This window comes from Tamandua tetradactyla, chromosome 2 (genome assembly GCF_023851605.1).
Source record: "Tamandua tetradactyla isolate mTamTet1 chromosome 2, mTamTet1.pri, whole genome shotgun sequence".
NCBI classification, from domain to species: domain Eukaryota; kingdom Metazoa; phylum Chordata; class Mammalia; order Pilosa; family Myrmecophagidae; genus Tamandua; species Tamandua tetradactyla.
In genome coordinates this window covers 2,445,769-2,464,271 of record NC_135328.1, presented here as the reverse complement: position 1 = coordinate 2,464,271, position 18,503 = coordinate 2,445,769, and the positions used below count along the sequence as shown (strand labels likewise).

Sequence of the window (18,503 nt, the reverse complement as noted above, 5' to 3'; positions counted from 1 at the left end):
TGCAAGAAAAGAGGAAAACACCAAGCTGTCTGAACCCCTAGACTCCTTCCCTTCCTCCTCCCCCTGCCTAGGCCCACCCAGGAAGGACCCTGCTGTTCTGTGCATGTACTGGAGGTCGAGGCAGGAGAGCTGGCTGAGAAAAGCTGGGCCTGCATCCTGGGCTCAAGTTCCTCCACCTCTCTGGGTGTGTCTGTGAACACCCGGGGCCTGAGCTCAAGAGTGGGTGGAAGGAGTGAGCTGGTATTTGTGAAATGCCCAGTCAGGTGCCAAGGAACTTAAAAGTCACCTGTTAGCAAATAAAGTCACGAAGCATGTAACAATGTGGATAGACCTTGAGGACATTATGCTGAGTGAGATTAGCCAGAAACAAAATGACAAATACTGTATGGTCTCACTAACATGAACATTCATGAGTGAACTTTGAGAGTTGAACTTAAGAACACAGGTTATCAGGCGATAGAAACAGGGTAGAGAATGGGCATTTGGTGCCGAAGGAATACAGAGTGTGCAACAGGACTGATTGTAAAAATTCAGAAATGGTAGCACAACACTACCTGATGGGAGCACACGGAATGAAACTGAATGTGAATATGGCTGAGGGAGAAGGGATGGGAGGGGCACGTATGACATCAGAAGGAAAAACAGAGGATAAAGACTGAGACGGTATAACTTAGGAATGCCTAGAGTGGACAATGATGGTGATTAAATGTACGAATATGAGAATGTTTTTACATGACAAAGAACAAATGAATGTCAATATGGCAAGGGGTTGAAAATGGGATGGTACACAGGAAAAAATACAATCAATGCAAACTATGGTACAGTAGCATTGAAACATGTTTCCACAAAATGTGACAAAGGCATTACGTCAAAACCAAATGTCAATAGGTGGGGGCCATGGGGAGGGGTATGGATTCTTTGCAGAAGAAAAGAAAATGTCTTCATATAGATTATGGTGGGTGAAGGAATTAACTTAGGTTGGACTGTACAATGTGCGAATAAAACTGCTTAAAAATGAAAACAAAGGTCACTGGTTAGCACAGGTAGGGCACCCCAGACAACATCATGCCCCATCAGAGTGATTCACAAGGGCAGGACAGGGGGTTCAGGAAGGCTGGGGTGAGGGGGTGGGGGTGCCACGTGCCTGCCCCTCCCCCTGCAACCCCATGGTTTTGTCAGCTGACCCCATATGGCTCTAACAATTGCCTAAATCAACCCATTTCTCCCAAAGCTTTTTCCCAATTCTCAAAAAAAAAAAAAAAAAAAAGCCAGTCCTTTAACTTTTCCACCACTGACAGAACAATCAGGATATCAGGTATTTTCTTATCAGGGAGGTTCTATAACGGAAGTGAGCACCTCAATCTCATTTGTGAAGGTCCCCCCTGCAGCCTCTGGACCTACAGGCGCAAGGTCTGGCAACACGCCTTATCAGGCAAAACTCAGAACCTTCCAGAACAAGGGTTTAACACTTAGGCCTGGCTGCCTGAACCAGGATCTCCATCAGAGACTCAATGGCAGCAGCTGAGTCTCCAGGCAGGGATGTTCCGGGGAATTTTCTCTTCTTCCTAAAACCAGTCTGGTTATTTGACCCAGGAAACACAACAAATGTCAAGCCATGAGAACCAGCCTCAACATTCAAATGAGGTAAGACATTGTTCCAGGTAGCAGTTTTCCACAATGAAGCTGGGATACTTAATTCCTGTGTCTTGGCCAAAATTGCCAGGCTGACCCAGTACCACCCCTGGATCACGCAGACCCCATGCGCTTTCCTTCACAGCCATCCCACGCCCACACTGGAGTGGCTCACCCTCCCGGAAACGGGCCATCCCTGGGCTCCCAGGAATTCCCTAAGCCCCAGCCGTCTGACCTCACCCTCTGCAATCTGCCAGGGCCTCCCAACACCCACAAAGGTATAAACCTGGCGGTCAGTCACAAAAGGCCCCTAAAACCCCAGCCAGCTGCTGTGGAAGCAGAGGAGGGCAGCGGCTGGTGGATGCCCCCTGCTCGGCATCAGTCATTTTGTCTGGGCTGGCCTGAGCAAGGACCTCGCCAGATGGCATCAAGCATACACTGAGCCTCCACGAAGGGCCCAGGAGGCACCCTTTCTGCCAATAGGCACTATTCACGCTCACTGTGGGCCAGACCTCAGGGGTGCACTAAGTAGTTCAAGGACAGCAGACCTGACAGGCCCCAGACCTACCTCTGGGGGGCTTGCAGCCCAGATGGCCAGCTGAGACTCAAAAGCCCTGCATCCTGGGGGAACCAGAGAATGACAAGACTCACTACCTCCCTTCAGCTCATGATGATCTAACCACTGAGTACCACCCTCTGCCCACAGAGAGGAACCCCCAACAGTACCTCAGTTCCAATCCAAAGTGGCTTCCATGAGAACCAAGCATTTAGGGAGCACGGCTTTACGGTGCAGCCCTCACTGAGCCCGAGGCAGGGCTGGGCCCACAGATGACCACCCAGGTTATGGGGAGCAGCTGGGGTTCCTCATTCCCCGACGAGTTCCCTGGCCATCAGTCCATGCGGTCACGACCATGGACACCTGGTACCCCCAGTGCGCTGCTGTGGCTGAGGTCTGAGGCTGAGGTGGCAGCACCTGTGCCCCTGCAATGCTCTCTTCTCCCCTAAAGGAGGGTGGAGCAGCCTTCAGGGCAAGGTGGGCCTCTCAATCCCCAACTCCACTCTGGGGAGGGGAAGGAAGCCAGGACACAGCAGAGCGCTGGTCTCAGGGAGGTGCAAGCAGCTGGCTTCCCCATCACCAATGCTCAATACATATTCAGCAATTGGTGGCGTCCCCTGAGGACCAGTCCAAACAAGCCAAAGGGCTTCAACACCAACTGCCCCAAAGGGGGGCCTAGGGTCAACTTCGAGGGCTAGAAGGAAGGTGTGCTGGGGGGTGGGGCATGGGGCCTCCCGCACCCATTTCTTTAAATCTTGTCTATTCTGGCCTGCTCCAGCAGGTGCTGCTATGAAGGATACACAGGAGATCAAATGCATTAAATCTAATTAGACTCAAGATTGGGCTCAGGCCTATTAAGCCGACAGAAATACAAGCTCAATAATGTTATTATGAGAAAAAGATTTTATAAAGAGATTAAACTCTCCATCAAAGGTTGATTAAGCTTATCAATACTGAATCCTTGGGATCCAATGTAGCATAATATATGATAATGATGGAAATGCATGGAATGTGTTAACCAGGCAAAGAATTAGAGATCAAGGAGTTAAGCAACTCTCAATAAATGTAATAAAAATGCAACAGAACACAATGCAATACAGTAAAATAACTGCATTTTATTTAGCAAATAAAACACAATTAGCATAAACACAGAGAAGATGTAACAGCAGGATTAAGAGCTTTCTTTTGCAGATACCTAGATCTTTTCCATCATGAAATGGGATCTGTGAGGTACCGGAATTATCTAAAAAAGGAAGAACTTTCACATCTGTGCACATCATGTCGAAATAAAATTTAAAAAGGGGAGGGATTTGCTTTATTTCTGTGAATTTAAAACTGTTCTAAAACAGGAAAAGTTTTTCTTTTTTAATTAGCTTGCACCCAAACATGTGAAAACTGACCGATGAGCTCTTAAGTAATGTCTCTACCTAGAGAGCATACAAAACCAAACAACAGGAAACCAAATCAGCAAAAACAGAAACATAAAGTATCAAAACTTGGGACCACTGCCAAAGCAGTACTGTACTTCATGGGGGTGGGGAGTATGCTAAAAATATGCCTTGATAAAAAAGAAATAGCCCCTGCTCTGGGATTTCAGAAACTGAACAAAGTAACAAGGTCTGCACAGCCCCAAGGGGGAAGTGTACAAAATACCAAAGTAAATAAATCCACGTATTTCAAACCTGCCCACGGTTTTATTCAGTGATAAGTGTGCAAAGAAGGTTGGTCGCCCTGCACTAGGAGACCTGCCGTCCCCACTGGGGCATGGCAGACAAGGGGTCTCACACTCCCTGGCACTGGCCTGTTCTCCCAACACCTGGGCAAGTGTAGAGCAGCCCGCCTTGGAGGCTGAGAAGCTCAACCACCCCATGCCAACAGAGTGAGAGTGGTGGTGGTGGGGGGGGGGTCACCACACGCTCAGCGGGAATGGTCAACGCATAACATAACCAACACATGCCCTCGCCTTGGCACACCTTTCCTTCCAAGCCCATACTGAGCAGGAGGGCAATTGCCAGCCAAACGCAAATTCACAAACAGAAAGTAGATTTGAGGCTACTAAGGAAGAGGGGTATGGGTGAGGGGACGCGGTACAACTTGGTGGGTATAACGGTTTGTGAATTTTGAAAAATTTTAAGTAAGAAACTAAGTTAACATACATGTGAAAAAAAATGGTGTGAAATCTCAGCAAACAGAAGAAACAGTTCAGTTTATTAAGAATTATTCACTGTGGTTCTAAAAAAAGTTTTTTGCCTTGGGGTACATAGGTGGTTCAGTGGTGCATGCTCCCCTTCCAAGTGGGAAACCCCGGTTCAACTCCCGAACCATGAACACCCCCCCCAAAAAAGTGTTTTGCCTTAGGAACACAAAATTAAGGTGACCAATTCAATTCGATTTAAAAAGCATTTATGCAAAGAAACAGTCACAGCTATCCTTGCCCCATTACTTCCTACGGGAGATGGCAGCTACACCGCTGAGGCACTCCTCAGGGCCCACCCCAATCCTGTGCAAAGCTGTGCTGGCGACTGCTTGGTTTGCTATTTCCTGCAAGTCAAGGACAGACACAACGGGAACACCCTTTGGGACACAGAAAGCCATATCATCCACATCAGTCTTTCCAGCTCACCCCAAAACCTGGGCTTTGAGACATCAGCCTTTAAGCTGACCACAGAGTCTGTGGACATGATGAGCGGCCTGGATGGAGACACGTTCAGTGACTACAAGGTGCCAATGCTGCAAGGAAACACATGGGGAAGGTGTGCAGACCGTGGAGATCACGCAGCAAGGCTATCGCCGCTGCTCAGGGACCTTCCTATCTGGCCCCGTGAGGACGGTGGCCCAAGTCACCTGTTCCCAGCTTCCCAGCCTCCATGGCTCCAGCAGCACTGGCAGCCTCAGAGAGGCTCCACAGAGCAGGACTGAGGAGCAGCTCCAGCTGCTGCTGGAGCAGATGGCGGACGGCAGCGCATCGCCCATCACCACCAAACTCTGTGACGGCTTCCAGGACCCCACCCACGGCATCATCTGACACCCCCTTCTCAGGTCCAGGAGTGGCGGGGGATCCAAGGGACTCTCCCTAGGAGGGTCCTTGTCTGATAAACCCTAAACCAGGACACCCCACTCACCCAACCATCCACCCAAGGGAAACGGAAGGCAAGAGATACAAAGGATCATGCGGTAACTGTAAGGGCTTGCCAGGGCAGGGGGTGGGGGTAAGGAGAGCAAGCCACTGGGGTCCAGACTTGCTGGGGCTCCCCTGCTGCCCAGCTGTGTCAGTATTACCACCTGACAGACTCCAGGACTCACTGCCCTCCAGAGAACAGAGGTGATGAACGTGGGGACACTGGGGCCTTGCTTCCTCCTCACCGGGCTCTAAGAGGTTCTTCCTACAGGCTCTCCTCTGAGTCTGCTCTGGTCCCAGGAAGGCGAGAAAAGAGCAGGTTCTTGGCACTTAGGGCTTGATCCTGTGGTTGGCCTGCGGCCATGCTGCTGCCCGACGCTATCCGTCCTAGGACAGACCCCTTACCCGGGTTCCCTGAGAGGTGGACCCTAGCACAGTGTCCCACACTTACGGAGGTTCCCATCACAGGCGCGAGGAAGGGACTCACCACAACCCCTCTAGTCGGGGGGGGGGGGGTGTCTTGGCCTAGCCATGTGGGTATTCCTTACTCTGATTCCTTGCCCACACCCAGGGAAATAGCTCTCAATTTTTTATTTTTGTTTGAAATAAAGTCTTTAGTTAGAAAAAAAAAAGCATTTATTCAGGATCTGCTATGGATCAGGATAAATAAACAAGCATAATAAGGAAATTACATTGTGTCAGAAGATGAATTGCCAACATTTCTACTCACAGATAACTAATTTTTCTAAAAGGCACTAGAACATGCCATCTATCCAAAGAAGTTTTTGAGATAACTCGGCTTCTCTTTACAATGGAAGCTTTTGATATAAGATGTGGTGATTTTCTTAATGTCCTGAAAAAAAGTTCTATAGCTATACTAAAACTACCTAGATAGATTTAAAGTCAAGAGCAGACATTAAAAAATAATGAGATGTGAGGCATGCAAGTGGGTGAATGATAGTATGTTGAGTGAAATGAACCAGAAACAAAAAGACAAGTACTGCAGCACCTCAGTAATATGAACTATATATAGTGTGCAAACTTTGAGAATGGAATTCGAGAACACAGGTTATCAGGGGAAGGCTTACTGCAAAGGTTCCTGGATTGTGAGCTCTTACGGCAGTCCACTCTATGGTGCTGTCTCCCACAGCCAGGGTATATAGGCCCAGGAATGAAGGTCTGAGCCACCCCACCAGGCCAGAACCATGGCCTGCTAAGGGGCTGGCTGAGGGTAAAGGGAACGTGGAATGGGTAGTGGAGGAAGGTAGTGATAAATATGAACTATGGCCACGTGAACAGTTAAGAAAAAAGGACTGTGATAGGAGGAATGATTCCTCCTTGCTTTGTTATGAGTATGTTTTCTTCTTACATGGCATAAGTTATACTGTTTATGTTATAAAGTTATAGGATATCAAGTTTAAGAGCGAATGTTTCCTAAGGACGTGCACCCTATTTTGGAGAGATTTAGTGCATTTCTGGCTGTACGCTGGACAGTTGAGTATTGTTAGGTGAAGTATGTCTGTCATTGTGTTCTATTCAGAGATTATGCATGTTTTAAAGTGATTGCACAGCTGCGAAGTTGACAAGTGATGGGCTGTGATGGTTGGGTTCAGGACTCAACTTGGCAGATGACAGTACCCAGTTGTCTGGTCAGGAAAGCACTAGCCTAATGTTACCATACGGATATTTTGTTGTTGGTTGATAAACCAGAAGGCTAGTTCATTAATCATCAGTAAGCCGACTGCATCTGTGACTGATCACATCGACCATCAACTAAGGGTGTGTATTCCTCAATGAGAGAATCCATCAGTGGATTTAATCAAGCTGAGAAGAGGAGCTTCACTACTTCAGTCGGCCAGCTAGCCTCTCCTGCGGAGTTCATGGGGAATTTTATCACAACTGCCAGTCTCAGCGCCTGCCCTAGATTTAGGACTCTTTTATCCCCATGGTTGCATGAGACACCTTTATAAATCTCACGACCTACAGATATGTCCTGTTGTTGCTGTTTCTCTAGAGAACCCTGACTAACACACCAATCTATTCCACAGTGGTAACGGTTATTTCTATACGCTGAGACGCTGAACTCTTTGTGTGTCAGCCCCTGGAACTTCGGGCATTTACATGAGACCTGACACTCTGCCAGAGCTCTGGAGCCATGAAAGCCAGCAGTGCCCTGTTGCAAACACTGAACAAGCAAGCAGACTTCAGTAAGAGATGTGAATGAAGCTGACCTGCTTAGGACTAAGGTAAATCAGGCTAAAGGGTAAAGGATGGTACTGACTAGATATTAAAACTTCAACTTCGGTGTGAGACCAAAGGGAGAGATGTTTACTTGGTGCAAAATTTATATTTTTGGTAAATTACATCTAATTTAATTTGTATGGTCAGCTTATTCAAACACCACAATTACAGGGAACCTTAAATAGGGAGAGAGATTTTGTTGGTTTCCATAGGTTCGTGTGATGCCCCAATCCATCTCAGAGTAATGTGGGCAGAAGATAAAAAGGTATTTGCAAAGTTCCCTTGAGGGACTGGGTAAAAAGGTAGAAATATTCAACGTCCCTACCTGGGGAAGACCTGATATTTTCACAGTCACTGAGGAATGCCAAGTTGATGGGCCAGGCCCTCAGTCTTGGGGCTTATCCTTCTGAAACCTGTTTCTCAAAGGAGAAGCTAAGCCAAATTATGATTATGCCTAAGAGTCAGCCCCAGAGAACCTCTTTTGTGGCTCAGATGTGGTCTCTCTCTAACCCAACTCCAGAGGTGAGCTCAATCCCTGCCTCCTACGTGGGACATCACTTCCAGGGGTGTAAATCTCCCTCGCAACATGAGACATGACTCCTGGGGACAAGCCTGGCCCTACCTTCCTTTTCTTCTTTTTTTTTTTTTTTAATTTTTATTAATAAAACAATCAACATACAGACACGAACATTCTTGACGTATGAACATTCCAATCAGTGGCTCCCAATATCATCACATAGTTGTGTATTCATCACCATGATCATTTCTCAGACCATCTACATCACTCCAGAAAAAGAAAGAAAAAGTTCATACATGCCATAGCCGTTAACCCTCCCTCTCATTAACCACTAGTATTTCCCTCTACTCAATTTATTTCAGCATTGGTTCCCTCTATTATTTATTTATTTTTAATCCATATTTTTTACTTATCTGTCCATACCATAGATAAAAGGAGCATTAGAATAAGGTTTCACAATCACACAGTCATTTTGCAAAAGCTCTATCATCATACAATCATCTCTAAGAAACATGGCTACTAGAACACAGATCTAGAGTTTCCAGCACTTTCCTCTAGCCTCTGTAATACACCGTAAACTAAAAAGGGGATATCGATATAATGTGTAAGAATAACCTCCAGGATAACCTCTCGATTCTATTTGAAATTTCTCGGCCACTGACACTTTGTTTTGTCTCATTTCTCTCTTCCCCCTTTCAGTTGAGAAGGTTTTCTCAATCCCTTGATGCTGAGTCCCACTTCATTCTAGGATTTCTGTCCCACGTTACCAGGGAGGTTTACACCCCTGGAAGTCATGTCCCACGTAGAGAGGGTGAGGGAAGTGAGTTTGCTTGCCATGTTGGCTGAGAGAGAGAGGTCACACCTGAGCAACAAAAGAGGTTCTCTGAGGGTGACTCTAAAGATTAATTTCAAGTAGGCTTAGGCTATCCTTTGCAGAGATAACTTTCATATGAACAAACTCCAAGATTGAGGGTTTGGCCTATTGATTTTGTTGTCCTCACTGCCTGCAAGAATTTCAGGGATTCTCCAAATGGGAAAGTTGAATTTATTTCCCACTTTCTCATCATTTCCCCAAGGGGACTTTGCAAATACTTTTTTATTCACTGTTCAAAACACTCTGGAATTTCTCGGGGCATCACTCCAGACAGACCTACAAAATCTCATGCTGTACTCAAGGTTCCATGTACTTATGGTGTTCAATTAAACTGTCCATATAAGTTATATTAGGAAATGCACTAGTCAAAATGTAAATTCTGTACCATTTTTTTTTTTGCTTTAGTCTCACACATAAGTTAAAGTTTTGAAATATGAATTACCATCTATTTTCAACACCCTGCAATACTGACATTCCTTTGTTCTTCCTCATGCAAAAACACTTTTTAATCTGTACATTTAGTCACCATCATTGTACACTCTAGGCATTCCTAGATTATACCAACTAAGTCTTTATCATCTATCCTTCCTTCTGGTTTCACTTGTGCCCAGCCCTCCTCCCTCTATCATTCTCATATTCAGCTTCAGTCAATGTGCTAACATTATTGTACTACAGTTAGATAGTATTGTGCTATCCATTTCTGGATTTTTACAGTCATTCCTGTTGCATAATCTGTATCCCTTCAGCTCCAATTACCCAATATCTACCCTATTTCTATCTCTTGATAGAATGGCCTCTGTTCTTAACTGAAATTCTCCAAGTTCATTCATTAGTGTTAGTTCATATCAGTGAAACCATACCGTATTTGTCCTTTTGTTTCTGGCTAATCTCACTCAGCATAATGTCCTCAAGGTCCATCCACATTGTTACATACTTCATAACTTTATTCTGTCTTACAGCTGCATAATATTCCATCATATGTATATACCACAGCTTGCTTAGCCACTTGTCTGTTGATGGACATTTGGGCTATTTCCATCTCTTGGCAATTGTAATTAATGCTGCTATAAACATTGGTGTACAAATGTCCATGTGTGTCCTTGCCCTCATGTCCTCTGAGTAGATAGCTAGCAATGGTATTGCTGGTTCACATAGCAATTCTATAGCTACCTGAAGAATCGCCAAACTGCCTTCCACAGTGGTTGTACCATTTGATATTCTCACCAACAGTAGATAAGTGTGCCTCTTTCTCCACATCCTCTCCAGCTCATGCTGTTTTCTGTTTTATTGACAATGGCCATTCTGGTGGGTGCGAGATGATATCTCATTGTGGTTTTGATTTGCATTTCCCTAAGAGTCAGGGAAGTTGAGCATCTTTTCATGTGCCTTTTAGCCATTTGTATTTCCTCTTTTGAGAAGTGTCTGTTCATGTCTTTTACCCATTTTGTAACTGGATTTTTGGTCATTTTATTGTTGAGTTGAACAATCTCTTTATACATTCTGGATACTAGAGCCTCATCTGATATATCGTTTCCAAATATTGTCTCCCATTGTGCAGGTTGTCTTTTCACTTTCTTGACAAAGTTCTTTGATGCACAAAATTATTTAATTTTGAAGAGTTCCCATTTCTTTCTTTCTTTCTTCAATGCTCATGCTTTGGGTGTAAGATCTAGGAAACCACCTCTTATTATAAAATTTATAAGATATTTCCCAACATTTTCTTCTAAAAGTTTTATGGTCTTAGATCTAATGTCTAGGTCTTTGATTCATTTTAATTTTTGTATAGGGTGTAAGATGGGATTCTCTTTCATTCTTTTACATGTGGATATCCAGTTCTCCAGGTACCATTTATTGAAGAGACTGTTCTGTCCTAGGTGAGTTGGCCTGACTGCCTTATCAAAGATCAATTGTCCATAGATGAGAGGGTCTATATCTGAACACTCTATTCAATTCCATTGGTCAGTATATCTATCTTTATGCCAGCACCATGCTGTTTTGGCCACTGTAGCTTTGTCAAGACCTTAAAGTCAAGTAGAGTAAGACCTCCGACTTCATTATTTTGTCTCAGGATACTTTTAGCTATTTGGGGAACCCTGCCCTTCCAGATAAATTTGGTTATTGGTTTTTCTATTTCTGAAGAGTAAGTTTTTGGGATTTTAATTGGTATTGCATTGAATCTATAAATCAATTTAGGTAGAAATGACACCTTAACTATATTTAGTCTTCCAATCCATGAACACACTATGTCCTTCCATTTATTTAGGTCTTCTGTGATATCTTTTAGCAATTTCTTATAGTTTTCTTCATATAGGTCTTTTGTATCCTTAGTTAAATTTACTCCTAAATACTTTATTCTCACTGGCACAATTGTAAGTGGAACTTTTTTCTTGATTTCCCCCTCAGATTGCTCACTACTAGTGTATACAAACACTACAGATTTTTCAGTGTTGACCTTGTAACCTGACACTTGCTCTATTTATTTATTACTTCTACTAGTTTTGCTGTGGATATCTTGGGGTTTTCAACATATAGTATCATATCATCTGCAAACAGCGAGAGTTTTTACTTCTTCCTTTCCAATTTTGATGTCTTGTATTTCTTTTTCTTGCCTAATTGCTCTGGCTAGAACTTCCAACACAATGCTGAATAACAACGGTGATAGTGAACATCCTTGTCTTGTTCTTGATCTTACAGGGAAAGTTTTCAGATTTTACCCACTGAGGATGATGTTAGCTGTGGGTTTTTCATATATTCCCTTTATCATGTTGAGCAAGTTCCCTTCTATTCCTACACTGTGAAGTGTTTTCAACAAGAAAGGATGCTGAATTTTGTCAAATGCATCAATCGAGATGATCATGTGGTTTTTCTGCTTTGATTTGTTGATATGGTGTATTACATTAATTGATTTTATGTCAAACCATCCTTGCATACTTGGGATGAATTCTACTTGGTCTTGGTGTATAATTCTTTTAATGCGCTGCTGGATTCAATTTCCAAGAATTTTGTTGAGGATTTTTGCATCTATATTCATTAGAGAGATTGGTCTGTAATTTTATCTTCTTGTAGTATCTTTGCCTGGCTTTGGGATGAGGTTGATGTTGGCTTCACAGAATGAGTTAGGTAGCCTTCCCTCCTCAATTTATTTGAAGAGTTTGAGCAAGATTTTCTTGAATGTTTGGTAGAATTCACAATTGAAGTCATCTGGTCCTGGACATTTCTTTTTTGGGAGCTTCTCAATGACTAATTCAATTTCTTTATTTGTGACTGGTTTGCTGATGTCGTCTATTTCTTCTCAAGTCAATGTTGGTTGTTCATGTCTGTCATGGGCAGGCTCATGTGTCAACGTGGCCAAGTGCTGGTACCTGTTTGTCTGGTGGGCAAGTGCTGGCCTGTCTGTTGCATTGATGACATTTCATAGAATTAGATCATGATCATGTCAGCTGCATCCACAGCTGATTCCATTTATAATCATCCAAGGGGAATATGTCTTCTGCAGTGAGTGATGCTTAATCTAATCACTGGAAGCCTTTTAAGGAGGATTCCGAAGAGACAGGCTCTCTTCCTGCTTCGGTCAGTGAGCCTCTCCTGTGGAGTTTTTCCAGACCCTCCACTGGAATCATGTAGCCTGCCCTACAGATTTTGGACTCTACATTCCACGGTTACGTGAGACACTTCTATAAATTTCATACATACGAGTATTTCCTGCTGATTCTGTTTCTCCAGAGAACCCTAACTAATATAATGCCTTTCTAGGAAGTTGTCCATTTCATCTACATTGCCAAATTTATTAGCATAAAGTTGTTCATAGTATCCTCTCATTACCTCCCTTATTTCTGTGGGGTCAGTGGTTGTGTCTCCTCTTTCATTTCTGATTTTATTTATTTGTATCCTCTCTCTTTTTTTTGTCAACCTTGCTAAGTAAGATCCATCAATCTTATTTTCTCATAGAACCAACTTCTGGTTTTGTTGATTTTCTCCATTGTTTTCATGTTCTCAATTTCATTTGTTTCAGCTCTAATCTTCATTATTTCTTTCCTTTTGCTTGCTTTGGGGTCAGTTTGCTGTTCTTTCTCTAGTTCTTCCAAGTGAGCAGTTAATCTCTCAATTTTTGCTCTTTCTTCTTTGATACAGGCATTTAGGACAACAAATTCCCCTCTTAGCATTGCCTCTGCAGCATTCCATGAATTTTGACATGCTGTGTTTTCATGTTCATTTGCCTCAAGATATTTACGGATTTCTCTTGTAATTTCTTCCTTGACCCACTGGTTGTTTAAGAGTTTGTTGTTGTGCCTCCGTATATTTGTGAATTTTCTGGCACTCTGCCTTTTATTGATTTTCAACTTCATTCTTTTATGATCTGAGAAAGTGTTTTGCATGATTTCAATCTTTTTAAATTTATTGAAACTTGCTTTGTGACCGAGCATGTGGTCTATTCTTGCAAATGATCCATGAGCACTTGAGAAAAAGGTGCATCCTGCTGTTGTGGGGTATAATGTTCTATAAATGTCTGTTAAATCTAGTTCGTTTCTTTTATTATTCAAATTCTCTGTTTCTTTATTGATCCTCCATCTAGATATTCTATCCACTGATGAAAGTGGGGAACTGAAGTGTCCAACTATTATGGTACATGTGTCCATTTCTCTTTTCAGTGTTTTCCTCATGTATTTTGGAGCACTCTGGCTTGGTGCATAAATATTTATGATTGTTATGTCTTCTTGTTAAACTGTTTCTTTTATTAATACATAATGTCCTTCTTTGTCTCTTTTAATTGTTTTACATTTGAAGTCTAATTTGTTGGATATTAATATAGCTACTCCTGCTATTTTCTGATTGTTGCTTGCATGAAGAATCTCTTCTCAACCTTTCAATTTCAACCTATGTTTATCCTTGGATCTAAAATACGTCTCCTGTAAACAGCTGTTCTAGTTTGCTAGCTGCTGGAATGCAATATACCAGAAACAGAATGGCTTTTCAAAAGGGGAATTTAATAAGTTGCTAGTTTACAGTTTTAAGGCCGAGAAAATGTCCCTATTAAAGCAAGTCTATAGAAATGTCCAATCAAAGGCATCCATCCAGGGAAAGATACCTTGGTTCAAGAAGGCCGATGAAGTTCAGGGTTTCTCTCTCAAGTGAGAAGGCACATGGTGAACACAGTCAGGGTTTCTCTCTCATCTGGAAGGGCACATGGTAAACACGGCATCATCTGCTACCTTTCTCTCCTGGCCTCCGGTTTCATGAAGCTCCCTGAGCAGCGTTTTCCTTCTTCATCTCCAAAGGTCACTGGCTCATGGACTCTGCTTCATGGTGCTGCAGCATTCTCTGCTCTCTCAAATCTCCTTCATTCTCCAAAATGTTTCCTCTTTTATAGGACTCCAGAAACTTATCAAGACCCACCCAAATGGGGAGAGACATGTCGTCACCTAACGCAGCTTAACAACCACTCTTGATTAAACCACACCTCCACAGAGATTATCTGATTACAGTTTCAAACATACAGTATCGAATAGGGATTATTCTGTCTTTATGAAATGAAATTTAGATTAAAACATGGCTTTTCTAGGGGACATACATCCTTTCAAACCAGCATAACAGCACATAGATGGGGTCCTGTTTTTCAATCCTCTGCCAGTCTATGTCTTTTGATTGGGGAGTTTAATCTATTAACATTTAGTGTTATTACTGCATGGGTAGTACTTTCTTCTACCATTTTGCCTTTTGGATTTTATATGTCATATCTAATTTTTCTTCTTTTTACCTTTACTGATAACCTTCTTTTCTACACTCTTCTCCACACCTCTCTCTCCTGTCTTTTCCTATCTGTCTCTAATGCTCCCTTTAGTATTTCTTGAAGAGCCAGTGTCTTGCTCACTAATTCTTCCAGTGATTTTTTGCCTGAAAATGTTTGTTGTTCCCCCTCATTTTTCAAGGACAGTTTTGCTAGATATAGAATTGTGGTTGACAGTTTTCCTCTCTTAGTATCTGTATTAGTTAGGGTTCTCTTGAGAAACAGAATCAACAGGGAACACTCACAAATATAAAATTTATAAAAGTGTCTCATGTGACCGTGGGAACGCAGAGTCCAAAGTCCACAGGGCAGGCTGTGAAGCTGATGATTCTGATGGAGGGTCTGGACGAACTCCACAGGGAGGCTCGCCAGCTGATGCAGGAAGGAAAGAGAGCCTGTCTCTTCTGAATCTTCCTTAAAAGGCTTCCAGTGATTAGATTGAGCATCACTCACTGCAGAAGACATTCCCCTTGGTTGATCACAAATGGAATCAGCTGCAGATGCAGCTGACATGCTCATGATCTAATTCCATGAAATGTCCTCACTACAACAGACAGGCTAGCACTTGCCCAACCAAACAGGTACCACCACTTGGCCAAGCTGACACAAGAACCTGACCATGGGCGGGCCATGGTGGCTCAGCAGGCAAGAAAGCTTGCCTGCCATGCCAGAGGACCCAGGTTCGATTCCTGGTGCCTACCCATGTAAAAAAAAGAAAAAAAAAAAAAGAAAAAAGAACCTGACCATGACAGTATCTTAAATATATCATACCACCATCTTCTTGCCTCCACACTTTCTGCCGAGAAGTCTAGCACAGTCTTATTGGGCTTCCCTTGTATGTGATGGATTGCTTTTCTCTTGCTTTCAAGATTCTCTCTTTCTCTTTGACATCTGACATTCTGATTAGGAAGTGTCTTAGAGTATGTCTATTTGGATCTATTCTGTTTGGGGTATGCTGCACTTGTTGGATCTGTAATTTTAAGTCTTTTCAAAGAGTTGGGAAATTTTTAGTGATAATTTCCTGCATTAGTTTTTCTCCTCCTTTTCCCTTCTCTTCTCCTTCTGGGACACTCACAACATGTATATTCATGCGTTTCATTTTGTCATTCAATTCCCTGAGTCCCTGCTCACATTCTTCCATTCTTTTCCTTATATTTTCTCTTGCTTTTCAGATTTCAGATGTCCCATCCTCCAGTTCACTAATCCTATCTTCTGCCTTTTGAAATCTAACATTGAAGGTTTCCATTTTTTTTCATTTCACTCCCATAAGTCCTGCGATTTTTTTTCAGAGTTTCTATTTCTTCTTTCTGATTTGAGTTTTGATGAGGTTTTCTATGTCTGTTTGACCATTCTGAATTAACTGTTTGAACTCCTGTATCTCATTTGAATTGCTGGTTTGTTCCTTTGGGCATATCTTCAATTTTCCTAGTATGATCTTTTTTCTTTTTGCCGGCATCTAGACATTTAATTTCCTTAATTAATTTATTCTGGAGATTGTTTTTAACTTTTTTACCCAGGATTTTCTTTCTGGATGACTCTGTTGTCTATCTGTTCTCTGACATTCAGTTCAGCTTATTCTTGACCTCTAGCTCAGGTTTTGTTCAACGGATCAAAATTTTTCAGTTCTTGTTTCCTTGTTTCTTGCCCTGTCTGTATGGTGCCTTCCCCCCCCTCCCCCAGGAAGGTCTAGGTATTATACACCCCAGTTAGATTTTCCCAGACCAAACTGGCCTCTTCTCAGGAGGGAAGAGTCACCTACATCAGTTTTCCCTGTGGGTGAGACCCAGCAGGTTGAAGGACTTTCCTATGAAGCCTCTAGACTCCGTGTATTTCCTGTCCTGCCCAGTATGTGGCATTTGTCTGCCCACAGGTTCCACCAGCATAAGGTGATGTGGTGCCTTTAACTTCAGCAGACTCTCCCTGCTGGGGGCATGGCTGAGACAGAGGAGAGGTTGTAGGCTGCCTTTAATCACCTCAGTTTTTCAGATCTGGGGTCTGAATCCTTTGGGGGAAGGATTCCACCTGAGCTGGGCCCCACTCTTCTCTTGGGGAAGGCACAGCCTCCAGACAAACTCTCAGACAAGCTTAATTCTCCCCTCGCCTGGGGGAGGTGGAGCCTGGGAAGCCTTGCTGTTGTATCCAAAGAACAGTCAAGCCATAGAAACATAGCCACAAAAAAGAAAAAAAAAATCACTTTCAGAGGAGGACCCCCATTCCTCAGATTGCCAATAAAGAGCTTAAGTTGGTACGTTGCTCTGTGTATCTCCAGGTTCTATGTGCCCATTCCTTTCTCTCAGAACCTAGACCCTTTCAAGTGTTTTGTGCTGTCCAATCCAAAAAAACTTGCTGTTTTGTTTTGTTTTTCTTTATCTGTCAGCCCTGCCCCCTTAGCACTGGGCCAAGAACCAGCAACCTCAGCTTTTACTCCAAGTTCAGCTGAGCTGGGGTCTACTTTTAATAGTGAAATTTGTTAATAATTCCACAGTTGGAGCTTGGTTGAGTTCAGCCCCTTGCTGCTAGCAAAGTCTCTTTCCTTTCCCCTCTGGAAACCAGTCTGTGGGCAAGGGGCATGAGCTTCCACAGCTTGGGGGACTCACGGTTCTGGGTGGGATCGCAGCTGGTCCTGACTGGTGTACGCTGTGTATCTGGTCACTGATGTGGCCCCAGCAGTTGTCCTGTGCTGTTCCTGGCTATTTACTAGCTGCACTGGAGGACGAACTAAATCGCACACCTCAGTAAGTCACCATCTTGGACCCCTCTAGGTGGCCCTAACTTCTTGATCAAAAGAAGGAAGAGAAATGAAACAAAATAAAGTTTCAGTGACTGAGGAATTTAAAATAGAATTGAGAGGTTTTCCGGAGGTTAATCTTATGCAATATGTAGATATCTCCTTTCGGTTTTTGGTGCATCTGAACAGCTAGAGAGAAATACCTGAAACTGTTGAATGGTAATCCAGTAGCCTTGATTCTTGAAGATGAATTAAATAACTACAGAACTTTTAAGATGTGTCTGTGTGATTGTAAAAACCTTGTGACTGACACACCCTTTAGTCAGTTCATGGACAGATAAGGACAAAAAATAAATAAATAATGGGGGGTATGGGATCCTTTGTGCGTTCTTTTTTACTTTTATTTTTATTCTTATTTTTATTTTTTGGGGGGAGTAATGAAAATGCTCAAAAATGATTGTGATGAATGCACAGCTGTATGACAATACTATGAACCACTGATTGTACGCTTTAGATGATTATACGGTATGTGAATATATAATATTTATCAATAAAATTGCATTAAAAAAAAGAGAAAAAATAGGAATACATCAGTAAGTCATGGGAAACCATCTACAGATGCAGAAGCATTTGCCTCCTTAAGATCAGATCATGGCGAGAATGCCTACCCCTTCACATTTAATAGAAGGCTGGAGAAAGGAAGAAGATAACAAAAAGGACAAGTTAATTACATGTCTTTTGCAGGTGATGATTTTGGCTAGAAAATCCACTAATAAACACCTCAAAAAAGGTCAATCGCAAATGTCAAATTCGCCAAATTAAGTTACTTTAGGAGTGCATATCTTAAAATGGTGATATATTTATAATCTTGATCCCCAAACCAAAACAACCATGAACCCTGCCCCCCAGGTGTTGATTTAACTGGAAACACAAGACTTATTCAAAGAAAAACATCAACACTCTAACGAGACACACCAACCCCAAGGAGGAAGGCTACTCCTCGAGTCCTGTCCGGCCCTAATGCCGCATGGGCACCACATCCAAGGCTCTGG

General features: G+C 42.9%; 1 protein-coding gene across 5 annotated transcripts in view; it reads right to left on the bottom strand.

Moving 5' to 3' along the window:
* BICD2 (BICD cargo adaptor 2) overlaps positions 1–18,503 on the bottom strand; it is a 68,786-nt gene that overhangs the window by 32,762 nt on the left and 17,521 nt on the right. The gene's annotated exons all lie outside the window — the stretch shown is intronic.